The sequence below is a fragment of the Cavia porcellus genome, unplaced genomic scaffold, assembly GCF_034190915.1.
Source record: "Cavia porcellus strain 051 isolate PalLab524CR breed Dunkin Hartley unplaced genomic scaffold, mCavPor4.1 scaffold_3, whole genome shotgun sequence".
NCBI classification, from domain to species: domain Eukaryota; kingdom Metazoa; phylum Chordata; class Mammalia; order Rodentia; family Caviidae; genus Cavia; species Cavia porcellus.
Genome location: NW_026947486.1, coordinates 38,731,141 through 38,743,386, shown reverse-complemented (window position 1 = coordinate 38,743,386; position 12,246 = coordinate 38,731,141). Strand labels below are relative to the sequence as shown.

At 40.4% G+C, this 12,246-nt stretch overlaps 1 protein-coding gene across 9 annotated transcripts in view; it reads right to left on the bottom strand.

Moving 5' to 3' along the window:
* Nhsl2 (NHS like 2) overlaps nucleotides 1–12,246 on the bottom strand; it is a 283,830-nt gene that overhangs the window by 30,166 nt on the left and 241,418 nt on the right. The gene's annotated exons all lie outside the window — the stretch shown is intronic.

The window sequence follows — 12,246 nt, the reverse complement described above, 5'->3', positions numbered from 1 at the left end:
ACATCCTTGTCTTGTACCCGATTTTAAAGTAAAGGCTTTCAATTTTTGGCCATTTAGTATGATGCTGGCTGTTGGTTTGTCATAAATGGCCTTTATTATATTGAGGTAAAGACCATTTATTCCAATTTTCTGTAAAGTTCTTATCATGAATAAGTGTTGGACCTTATCGAAGGCTTTTTCTGCATCTATAGAGATGATCATGTGATTCTTATTTTTGGCTTTATTGATATGGTGGATTACATTTATTGATTTGCGTATGTTGAACCATCCTTGCATTCCTGGGATGAATCCCACCTGGTCATGGTGTATAATCTTCTTGATGATTTGCTGGATCCTATTTGCCAATATTTTATTGAGGATTTTTGCATCTGTGTTCATTAGGGAGATCGGTCTATAGTTCTCTTTTATAGTTGGGTCTTTCTCAGGTTTTGGTACTAGAGTAATATTTGCTTCCAGGAATGACTTAGGAAGGATTGCTTCCCTTTCAATTTCATTGAATAGTTTGAGGAGTGTCGGCATTAGGTCTTCTTTATATTTCTTGTAGAATTCTGCAGTGAATCCATCTGGGCCTGGGCTCTTCTTGGTGGGCAAGGACCCAATTACATTCTCAATTTCATTAGCAGAGATTGGGTTATTCAACAGTTTTATATCCTCTTGATCTAGCTTTGGTACTTCATATGCTTCTAAGAATCTGTCTATTTCTTCTGTGTTATCAAACTTTTGAGAGTAGAGGTTTTCGAAATAGGTGTTGATGATCCTCTGTATTTCTATTGGGTCTGTAGTGATTTCTCCTTTTTCATTTCTTATTGCATGAATTTGAGCTTTTTCTTTCCTTTTTTAAATAAGGTTGGCTAGGGGCTTATCGATTTTATTTATTCTTTCAAAGAACCAACTCTTTGATTCGTTGATTCTTTGGATTGTTTTCTTAGTCTCTATTGCATTGATTTCTGCTCTGATTCTTATAATTTCCTCTCTTCTTTTGGCTTTGGGCTTGACTTGCTCTTCTTTTTCTAGCTGTTTGAGGTGTAGCATCAAGTTATTTACTTGTATTCGTTCTGTTTTCCTGATGTGGGAACTCAGTGCAATAAATTTTCCTCTCAGAACGGCTTTCATTGCATCCCACAGATTCTGGTAAGTTGTATCTGCATTTTCATTTTCTTTTAGGTATTGTTTAATTTCTTCTTTAATTTCTTCTGTGACCCACTGATTACTCAAGAGTGTGTTATTTAGTTTCCATGTGTTTGTGGAATTTTTGCAGTATCCTTTGTCATTAATTTCTAATTTCAGAGCGCTATGATCCGATAATATGCAAGGGATGATTTCAACTCTTTTGCATTTGCTTAAATATGTTCTGTGAGCTAATATATGGTCTATTTTAGAAAATGATCCATGTACTGCTGAGAAGAATGTGTATTTTGATGTTGTTGGGTGGAACATTCTGTATATGTCTATCAAACCCATTTGTTCACAGGTGTGATTCAGTTCTGTTATTTCTTTGCTCATTTTCTGTCTGGTTGATCTGTCCCTTGGTGTCAGTGGTGTATTAAGGTCTCCTGTTACAATTGTGTTACTGATAATTTGAGTTTTCATTTCTGTTAATAATTGTTTTATATAACTGGGTGCTCTGGAGTTTGGTGCGTATATATTTAAGATAGTTATCTCTTCCTCTTGGAGTTTTCCCCTTACGAGTATGTAGTGACCTTCTTTGTCCTTTATGGTCATTGTTGGTTTAAAGTTCACGTTGTCTGCAAACAGAATGGCTACTCCTGCCTTTTTTTTGATTCCTGCTGCATGAAGAATTGTTTTCCATCCTTTGACTTTCAGTCTGTGAGTATCTTTCTGGGTTAGATGGGTTTCCTGTAAACAGCATATGGTTGGATTTTGTTTCTTGATCCATTCTGCTAGTCTGTTTCTTTTGATTGGTGCATTGAGACCATTTACATTAATGGTTATTACTGTTAAATGCTGGTTAATTGTAGGAATGTTATCTCTCTGCTGTTGCATCTTTATCTTTCGGTTCTGTTTAATTATTTGCTTTGCTTAGTGCTTTTTTCCTTTGTGTATCTAAACTGTCTTTCAATATTTTTTGCAGGGTTGGTTTGGTGTTCATAAAGTTCTTCAGCTGTTCTTTGTCATGGAAGTATCGTATTGCACCATCTATTTTGAATGATAGTTTTGCAGGATATATCAGTCTTGGTTGGAAATCATTTTGCTTTAGGATCTGGAATACTTCACTCCATGCTCTTCTTGACTTTATCGTTTGTGCTGAGAAGTCTGCTGTGATTCTGATAGGTTTTCCTTTATAAGTGATTTGTCTTTTCTCTCTGACAGCTTTTAATAATCTATTCTTGTGTTGGATTTCTGGGATGGTGACTATTATATGTCTGGGTGTAGTTTTATTTTGGTTATGACTGTTTGGAGTTCTATATGCTTCACTGATCCTGATGTCAGTTTCTGATCTCATGCTTGGGAAATTTTCAGCTATTACTTCTCTAAATATCCTCCTGACATCCTTCATGTTGTCTCCCTCTCTTTCATTAATCCCTATCATTCTTATGTTATTCTTCTTTGCATCGTCTTGCAGTTGTTGAATTGTTGTTTCCTGGTTCCTTGTTATTTTCAAAAGATCTTTCCTTTCCTGTTCACTAGCTGCAATCCTGTCTTCAAGGTCTGAAATTCTATCTTCACTTTCATTAAGGCGGTTTTTACAACTTTCAGTGGAGTTTTTTATTTCCTGTATATCTCTGTGCATCTGCATTATGTATTCTGTTTGTTTCTTATATTGCTCGTCTAGGGATTCTATCTTTTTGTTTAGTTCCTCCAATTTTTTATCTGTGTTTTCTTTAGATATATTTAGAATCTCTTTCATTTCTTTTATCATTTCTTCTTTTATCTGGGAGATTATTTCGAGTTTGAATTTCTTTAAAGCTTCCTGGAGTTGCTTGTCAATTTCAGTGGCTATTGTGTCCGATATATGAGGTGGATGGGATATATTTTCTTCTATATACATCGCTCCTAGGGTTTCTTGAGATGGGCTGGAGGTTTGAGGTTGTAATTTGGTCTTTCGTTTTGTCATTTTCCTATATTTCTGTGTTTCAAGTGTTACTTGAAAGCTTCCTCAGGATCTGTTGAAAATCCCCTTCTATGTTTGGAGCTACTGAGACTCTGGCGCGCGCTACTCCAAGCCAGTAGGCCTACAGAACCAGTGGCCCTCCTCTGCCTGCTCAGAACTCCGCAGTTCCAGACAAGCTGGGCCTCAGGGACACTGTGCGCCCACCTGCCCCTTGGAAGCTCCACAGTTCTTCAATCGCAGCCGGCACCCAGCACTTTCACCAACGCCATCTCATTTCATCGCCATGCAGGTGAAAGAGGCGAGGCCACTCCTCAGAGGAGCTTTTTCATATTTGGGGAATAAGGAAATACCAGAAATAAGAAAGAAAGGAGGTGTAACTGATAGACACTAATACAAAAAAGATGTGGTAAACGAAGGAGGGAAAGGAGGGCAGTAGAAGGCTAACAAGAATAGTGAGGGTGTCCTGAACCCTCTTTCCCAGGGTGTGGAAGACAAAGTAAATCTTGCCGCCTGTGAAGCAGGCTCAACTGTTCCTCACTCGTGTAAGTGAGGAAATGAAATAGTCACCCGAAAGGCCAGATGACCGACTCAAAGTTATTTGCCCCATGTGCCAAGTTGGTCTGTGAACCCCAGCAGTCTGGGAGTCAGACTTCATGCTCAGCCTCTACTCTCTGCCTGTGCCCATCCAGATGGTATCAGACCCTCCAGAAATTTCTATTTCTATTTCTGCAAAGCTCTCAGGCAATTCTAACACCTAGCCCAGCCTAGCACAGAATAGAGCCTTTAGGACTAACCCAGGCTGACATTTAATGGCCAGCTTGGCTTCCCATTTCTATATGTGGTAAGTGATGGAGACATGCATGTACAATGACTCCCCAGCAGGTACCATGGTCTGGTGCAGCCCTGCCACTCCTGGACCTGCCTGCTGCCACTGCTGACAACCTCTTGAGAGCTGGGCTATGGGGTGGCTGTTGAAGTCAGGCTCTCAGCAGCCAGGGACACTGGAGCAAAAGCCTGTACCCTTGATCACCAGAACTGGATCATGGAGGGGCGGTGTCAGTTCCTCCAGGAAAAAGCACAGGCATTAAGGGAGCAAGAGATCATTCCCCAAACTGGGGGATTCTACTTCTCTGTTAGCACTTCTTGCATCCTGCCCAGACTAGGGAATGCTCAGCAGGCCACTGCTCCTGCTCCCGAGGGACTCCATGCAGAAACACAAAGCAGAGAGTTTTCTGTTGCCCTGGTAACAATGGAACCTATGTGGAAGAAAACAGCCAAAGGCTTACAAGGGCGGATGTTTCCTTTGACTGAGAGCTGACTTGCTCCCTGCATCCCCTCTCCTTCCTGCCTGCCACACAAGGGGTAGTGCTGGGGTCCCTCACCTCTGCAACTCTCACCCAGATGCCAAAATGGAAGGTGTGGATCCCTGGCAATGCTGTGTCAGGAGAAAGCATTACCTTGTAGGAAAAAACAAAACAGAACTTGGGGAGGGCCAGTGTCCCCAATTAAATCCCACTTTCTTTCCCACTTACACACAGAGAAGAGGCCTGTTGGCCTATGGGACAGGCTGGAGCATGTCCCAAAGCTCCAGACTTGTCCCCTGTTTCATCCTCTCTCCCTCTCCTTCCTGGACTCCCTCCTGGCCTGACCAGCCTTTAATCTTTTACTTTTAATCAACTCCCTTTCTACATGCCTAGGTAGTGGCGTTGTGGGGAGGAAGTGCTATAGTCCTTTGAACTCACAGGTTTACTTTTGTTCCTCCTTCCTTCAAGAGCTCTCCTTCCCTAGAGGAAGACTTCTGGACCTGATTCTGGCATTCTTCACCATGTGGTCATAAACTACCCATGCCTGTTTATCTGCCCATGCAATACTCCTTCCTTCTCCTCTTCGACCCAAACTCCAGACATCTGGAGTGACTTCTTTTCCTCACATAGCAGGCTCTTTAATCTATCTGGGCTTTTGCATATCCAATTTCTTCTGACTTAAATATTCATTAATATGAGGCACTGGGGAATATAGCTCAGTGGTACAGCACTTTCCTAGCATGCACAAGGCCCGGGGTTCAATTCACAGCACTCCCCCCCAAAAAAATCACAGACATGCTGGGCATGATGGCATGTGCCTACAGTCCCAACTACTTGGGAGGCTGATGCAGGAGAAGTGCCTAGACCTCAGAGTTTGAGATCAGTCTGGGTAACAGAGAGACTTTGGCTCAAAAGAAAAGGAAAAAAATTCACAAACATTCCTGACTCTACTTCACCTGGCAGTCTTCTTCTCAACTCAAAGATGACTTTCTCCATGAAATGGTCTCTACTTCCCCACACAAGCACAACCCTTTAGAGCTCTCCCCAGCCCTTTCCATGAATCTCCATTGCACATGGAGACTGCACTGTCAGTTGCCTTGAGAAAGGACCTGCCTTGGAAGAACTGGCTGAGGGCTGATGGTGTGTAAGTGAAGCTGGGAGCTCCCCAGATAAAGTTGGTGGTATAGACAGCAGGGACAGGAGAGGAAAAGGAAGCAGAAGTTTGGAGAGCTGTTTGCCCCTTCCCAGCTGAACTCCTTGTCACCATGTCTTTGTCACCTGCTCTCAGTGGTGTGATGGAGAGTGGCCTCTGCTGGGCTGCAGAGTCTCACAGGTCTGGTTTTGAATTCTGGCTCTGCCACTCCCTTGCTATGTGCCCTCCAGTTGGTCATTTCATTTCTTTAAGCTTTAGTTTCTTTTTTATAAAACTGGAGGTAATGTTAGAATGCATTATTGGGCTTATTAATATGCTTATTAACATAAACCAGCAACAACAAAACAGCTAATACTTTTTATAAAATTATTATCTATTTGTTTACTTATTACAGTGCTGGGGATGGAACCTCAGAATCTCTACCAATGTGCTACATCATCAGCCTTTTACATTTTATTTTAAGATAAGGTCTCACTAAATTGCCCAGGCTGGTCTTGGACTTGGGAAACTTCTTTCTCAGCTTCTAGACCAGCTGAGATTACACACTTGGCTCAAAATACCTAATATCATATCTTATTAAGCACTAATAATCTATTGGGCACTGTTTTACATGAATGAATCATCATAACCCTGGGAGGTAGATACTGTTACTATCCCTCCTTTGACAGATTAAGAAACAAGGGACAGGGCTGTGGGTATAGCTCAGTGGCACAGCACCTGACTAGCATGCATGAGATTGTGAGTTTGATTCCTGCTACCAAAAACAGAAAAGAAAAAAAAAATACAAGGAACACAGTTGAACTTGCTCAGTCTTAGCAATAGCACTCAAGTACTTTTGAACCTGCAAATAAAATAGGCAAAGTTCTGTGGCTCAGGTATGAGGTCTTAGAGGTGTTTTCTTTCATCATTTTGTGCTCCAGTTGTCGCTTTACTTTTTGTTTTCAGCACTAGGGACTGAACCTGAGATCTTTGCACAGACCTACATCTCCCTTCCTTTAAAATTTTTTTCTTTATTTTAGACAGGATCTTGATAAGTCAGTAAGTTATCTGTAGGGCTCAAATTTGTGGTCTTCCTTTCTCAGCCTTACAGAGTCCTGGAATTACAGGTGTGTACCATCATGCCCAGTTTTCACTACTTTAATAATGCATTAAATCACAAGATTTAGTGGCAAGTCTATTGATTAGAAATGGAAATAGTGATAAGTGTGATTCATTGTGATACTTACAATTGTAATGCAATATAAAAGTATTTGTGATTTCCGTTGGTGATCAAATAACTGATACTGCTAATACCATTATGGCTCATTGCCTATATTCCTAATTCAAGGAAATGTTAAATTTCTATTTGTGATTAGCAGAGAAGAGATCAAACAAGGCTCTGATCCAGGTTCATAGACAACCTAATTCTTCCTACATTCCCACTTGGAAGTCTATGGAGCTCAAATTTTAAAGTCCTGCCACGGTGTCACAGAAGAGACAATGGCTGCCCTGTCAGTTAAGGGGACAAACTGGCAGAGGGACAAGTGTGTGGTTTCTTTTTCAAGAACTGTTTACAGAAATCATGAAGTCTGGCAGCACCCTCTTCCTCTTAGTCTTGAGTCAGCAATCCGGGCAGGGCTGGAGCTGTCACATTTGGTTTGAGTTTCCAGCTTGCCACACACCCATCCAAAATGGTTGACTCTTTGCCATTTCCTTGCCAGGGAAATGTTGGTGGATTCTTCTCTGTTTTTAAATCAAGACTTCCTTGCATACACAGATTTCACAGTGGTCTAGAAATAATCTTAAAGTGGGCATGTTATCGGCTGTGAGACATTTTCTGAACTAATTAATAGTTTTAGTAGTAGCCCAACCAGGCGCTGGGGTTTGCATAGACAAAGGGAAACATTACCAACTAGGTCAGGCACCCCAGAACACCAGTCAGAATCTGTGCTTGCCCCCAAATCCCAAGTGCTTTCTCCTAACTTCCTTTCTGTCAGCTGAGTCTTTGCTAGCCAGGACAGACTAGTCCTGGGTACTGTGACCATGAAGACACATGGTCAGTACAGTAGGGGCCTTGGATTTTCTCACTTGTCTCTGTTCCCTGTCAAGACTCAACTAAGCCAGGTGTGGTGGCACACTCCTGCAATCCTGGCACTTTGGGAGGCTGAGACAGGATGATGAACAGTTCAAACATCCTGGGCAACTTGTGACTTAGCAAGACCCTGTCTCAAAATTTTTAAAAAAGGACTGGTGACACAACTTAGCGTAAAGGCCCTGGGTTCAATCCCAAGTAACACACACACACACACACACACACACACACACACCAACATGAGCAACACTCATGAAGATGGGACCTCAGGCTTTACCTATAATGCTTTTCTCGGAAGTCCTAGATGTCCAGAATGCAATGCCTTCTGTTCTTCTCCAAGCCCTCATATTTACTCAGAAGTGAACAACACTTGGCTGATGGCCATCTACTAAAAGTACTGCTACTTAATTCCCATAGTGAAAGTGTGGGATTGTGATAGCCATGTACACCATACACCGTGGGTAGTAATGAGGCTGTTCTAGAGTAATCTGCCTCAGCAGAGGGAAAGAATAGTATGCTTTGGGGTCAGGTTGAGAGCGCCACATGCAGGAATGTATAATAAATATTGTGAAATGGGAAGAAATTGTTCAAAAGGAAAAAGGAACTAGGATGGGGGAAAGAAAAAAGGATGGATGGAAAAAGGGAAAGAAATGCAAATCAGTTGTACCATTAGTGTCTCACAGTTCATTGGAAAGGAAGGTTTGTGCTAATATCAATTGGAGAAACTTTTATGCCCATATCTTGTACTCTGAGCAACTACTTTAAAAATAACCGCATGCAATGTATTAACTATTGTCATTCTCCTGTTATTTTGTTATAAAAGGTATGTTTTACCTTTTTCCATAAATTTTTTTTTTAAAAATTACAAATGCTGGGCAAGGCTGCGGGGAAAAAGGAACCATTCTTCACTGTTGGTGGGGATGCAGACTGGTGCAACCACCTTAATGTGAAGATTCCTCAAAAACCAGGACTAGAAGTGCCATTCAACCCAGCTATTCCCCTTCTGGGTATCTACCCCAAAGAATGAAAAGCATTATACCACAGTGACATATGCACACCCACGTTAATAGCAGCACCATTTGTAATAGCTGGACAAATCTTGGAAAAAACCCAAATGCCCATCAACTGATGAATGGATAAAAAGATATGCTTTTTATACAATGGAGTATTATTCTGCTACAAAGAAGGATAAGCTTGAGATATTTCTAGCTAAATAGATGCACCTTAAGACCATATTTTTAAGTGAAATAAATCAGACATACCTACGTAAATATCATACTGTTTCTCTGGTGTGAGAAACTGAGAGTGTAAAAAAGAAGCAAAATACATCATAGATATTGAGAAATTATTCAAAAAGAAAGGGAAGTCAGGGAAGAATGAAGGGAAAAGAAAAAATGATAAAAGGAGGATAAATAAGGAGAGGAAGAAGGGTTTAGGGGGAGGGCAGGGAAATGGGAGAAAAAAGGAGAAACTAAGATATACCATGTACAGGTACAAATTCCTTATGATGACATGTGATCATTATGTATATCTAAATTGTACCAACAAACTTAAGAACTATAAAAAAACAAAATATCCTTTACAAATCAACAAAACAAAGACGAATAACACAAATCAAAGAAAACAACAACACATTTCTCCAAGGAAGATATATAAATGATCAACAAATACATGAAAATACATTAAAATGATTAGTAGTCAGTGGGGAATAGCAAATATAAACTACAGAGATGCCACTTCACTCCCACCAAGACCGTCATCATAACAAATTCAGACAAGTTGGAGCATGCAGAGAAGGAATATACCCTTTTACATTGCTGGTGGGAATGGTCAATCATTTAGGAAAACAATCTAGCAGTTCCTCAAAATAATCTAGCACTTTCACTCCTAAGCATATACCCAAGAGAAAGGAAAATGTACAAACACACAAAAACTTGTACATGCATGTGCATAGACACATTATTCACCTTAGCTGAAAAGCGGAAGCAATCCAAATAAATAAAATGTGGCATTTTCTTACAATGGAATATTATCCAGTTTTAGAAAGGAATGAATTACAAATATATTCTACAACATGTATGCACCTTGATAGTAGCATGTTATCACTCAACGTGAAAGACAGTTGCAAAAGGCCGCATAGTTGATGGTTCTCTTTCTTTCTTTATTTCCTTTTCTTTCTTTCTTTTTTTTTTTTTTTTGAGACAAAGTCTCACTATGCAGTTTAGGCTGGCCTTGGAACTATGGCAATCCTCCTGCCTCAACCTTTGGACTGCTGGATTACAGATTTGTGCCATCCCACCTGGCTGCTCTCTCTCTTTTTCTCTGTCTCTCTCTCAACATGGTCTTGCTGTATAGTTCAGGCTGGCCCTAAACTCACTGTGTAGCCCAAGTTGGCCTTGAACTTGCAGTGATCCTCCTACCTCAGCTTCTCAATTGCTGGGATTACAGGCGTGCGCCACCACATCTGTTTATGTTTTCACTTCTAGGATATATTCAGAATAAACCAATCCATAAAAACAGTAAGTAATTCAGTGTTTGCTCAGGTCTGGAGAAAGGCTTGAGGAGAAATGGGGAGTAACTTATAATGAGCACAGACTTTTTCTCCAGGGTAATACAATTATTTAAAATGGGTTGTGGTGATAACTACACAATTTTCTGAATTTAGTTTAGCATAATATAAATCCACTGAACTGTACACTTTAAAAAGGAGAATTGCATAACATGTGCATGCTTTGTTTCAATAAAGTGTTACCAAAGGAGAAGAACCTTGGTAAATCAGACACATACCACAATATCATACTCAGACATCAAAACAAAAGTCATATTCATCACATAAAATTATTTAATAGTTGAACTGACAGAAGTGCTTACTCTCTTGATTTGATTATTACACAAGGTGCACACACTGAATAAGCATAATGTACCCCATAAAGATGTACAAATTTTAAAAACATTAAAATAAAAACCTATAAATCAGGTGTGGTGGCTCATGCCTGTAATCCCAACACTGGGGAGGCTGAGGCAGGAAGATCACTGCAAGTTTGAGGCCAGACTAGACTAAAAAGTGAGTTTAAGGCCAGCCTCAACTACATAATAAAGCCCTGTCTCAAAAACAAAACAACAACAAACACAAAAGTAAGAAGCTAAGAAAATAGATGGAACAGTGGAACAATGTAGCAAATTTCACAAAAGGTGTTTAGGGCAGCTGTGAGACAAGCTGCAAAAGTTCTAGGACATCCTATTAGAATTCACAAAGCAATCATGTATAGCAGGTATGGTGACTTGGATCATAGCAAAAGCACTACAGTCAGACCTTAGTAAACTCTACTAGAGTGTTTACCTATATTTTAGGGACTGTAGTTTAAAAGAGGAAAGGAAAGCTGAGTGTAGCACATGTGGTTGGGGTTTGAAACGCACCATGTAGTCAGTCCTATCATCTGAGCTGGATCTTGATCTTGCAATCAGCTCTCCTAGCCTTATTCCGGAATTTCAAGGCCCAGCCGGGACATTGGAACCTATAGATCTGGAGGTGGTCATATGGTGATACAGGCTTCACTAGCCATCTGTATTTACACCTTTGCAGATGGAGATCTACTACAAGCTCTCCCCAAATAATTCACATTTTTCCACAGCAACTGGCAAGGCGGCCCAGCTTCCATGACTACCTTGGTTGGAGTCTGTTTTCCTTCCTGAGGACAAGTCCATTACCCAGCCCTCCCATGCTTACCCCTAGTTGTCCTCACTGTAGTGAGCCATCCTTGCTATTGTTACTAAGCTTTCACAGCAGGATTGAACTCTTGCTCATGTCTCTTTCCTTTTGATCTCAAGGGACCTTCAGCTTGGTGTTACCTGATAATCACAGAACCTGCTCTAAATGAGGATGGGACTCATGTACTTCATCATGAGTCTTCTAGAGTAGCCTTTACTTCAATTTTGCCTATTGGTTCTCCACGATCCATCATGTTTTCTCGTTCAACTGAATTTAATTAATTTTAGACTCCAAAGATATAGCTAACCACTTTTCTTTCTTTATTTTCCCAATGCTGAGCATTGAATCCAGCATGCTAGGGAAGCAGTCTACCACTGAGCTCCATTCCTAGCCTTAATCACATTTCAAAAGCTTTTGGTTAGAGAAAGAAATCAACAATAATTTCTCCTTGTCCTCATGCATACATATTTTCATATAAGTACAATCACAGTACAGGCAGAATTTCATGTTATTTTTAAACTTGTCAAATCAACTTTATGATCTAGTTAGAATTACTGTCATGCTGAGAGAACAGACAGAAGTTCAGGGCTCCATTATTACTAACAATAACAGTGGTTAGCATTTATATAAACAACCTGTATTAAGTCCAAACATTTTTCTAGGCACTTGACAAATCTAATATTCACAACAACCTTATGAAACAGGCACTATTTTTCTTTCATGTCATAGAACAGGCACTGAGAAGTTAGAGGCTGGTTCTATGATCATATATCTAGTTACTCAAGCTGCTTAGTACCACATTTTGTGTCCATAAATCCATCGCGTGGGGGTGTCAGAACTCTCTGGAAGGCTTGTTAAAAAACAGACTGTTCATCCTCACTTCCAGATATTCAAGCTGTGGGGGTTTGGGGTAGGACTGGGAAATCTGCATGTCTA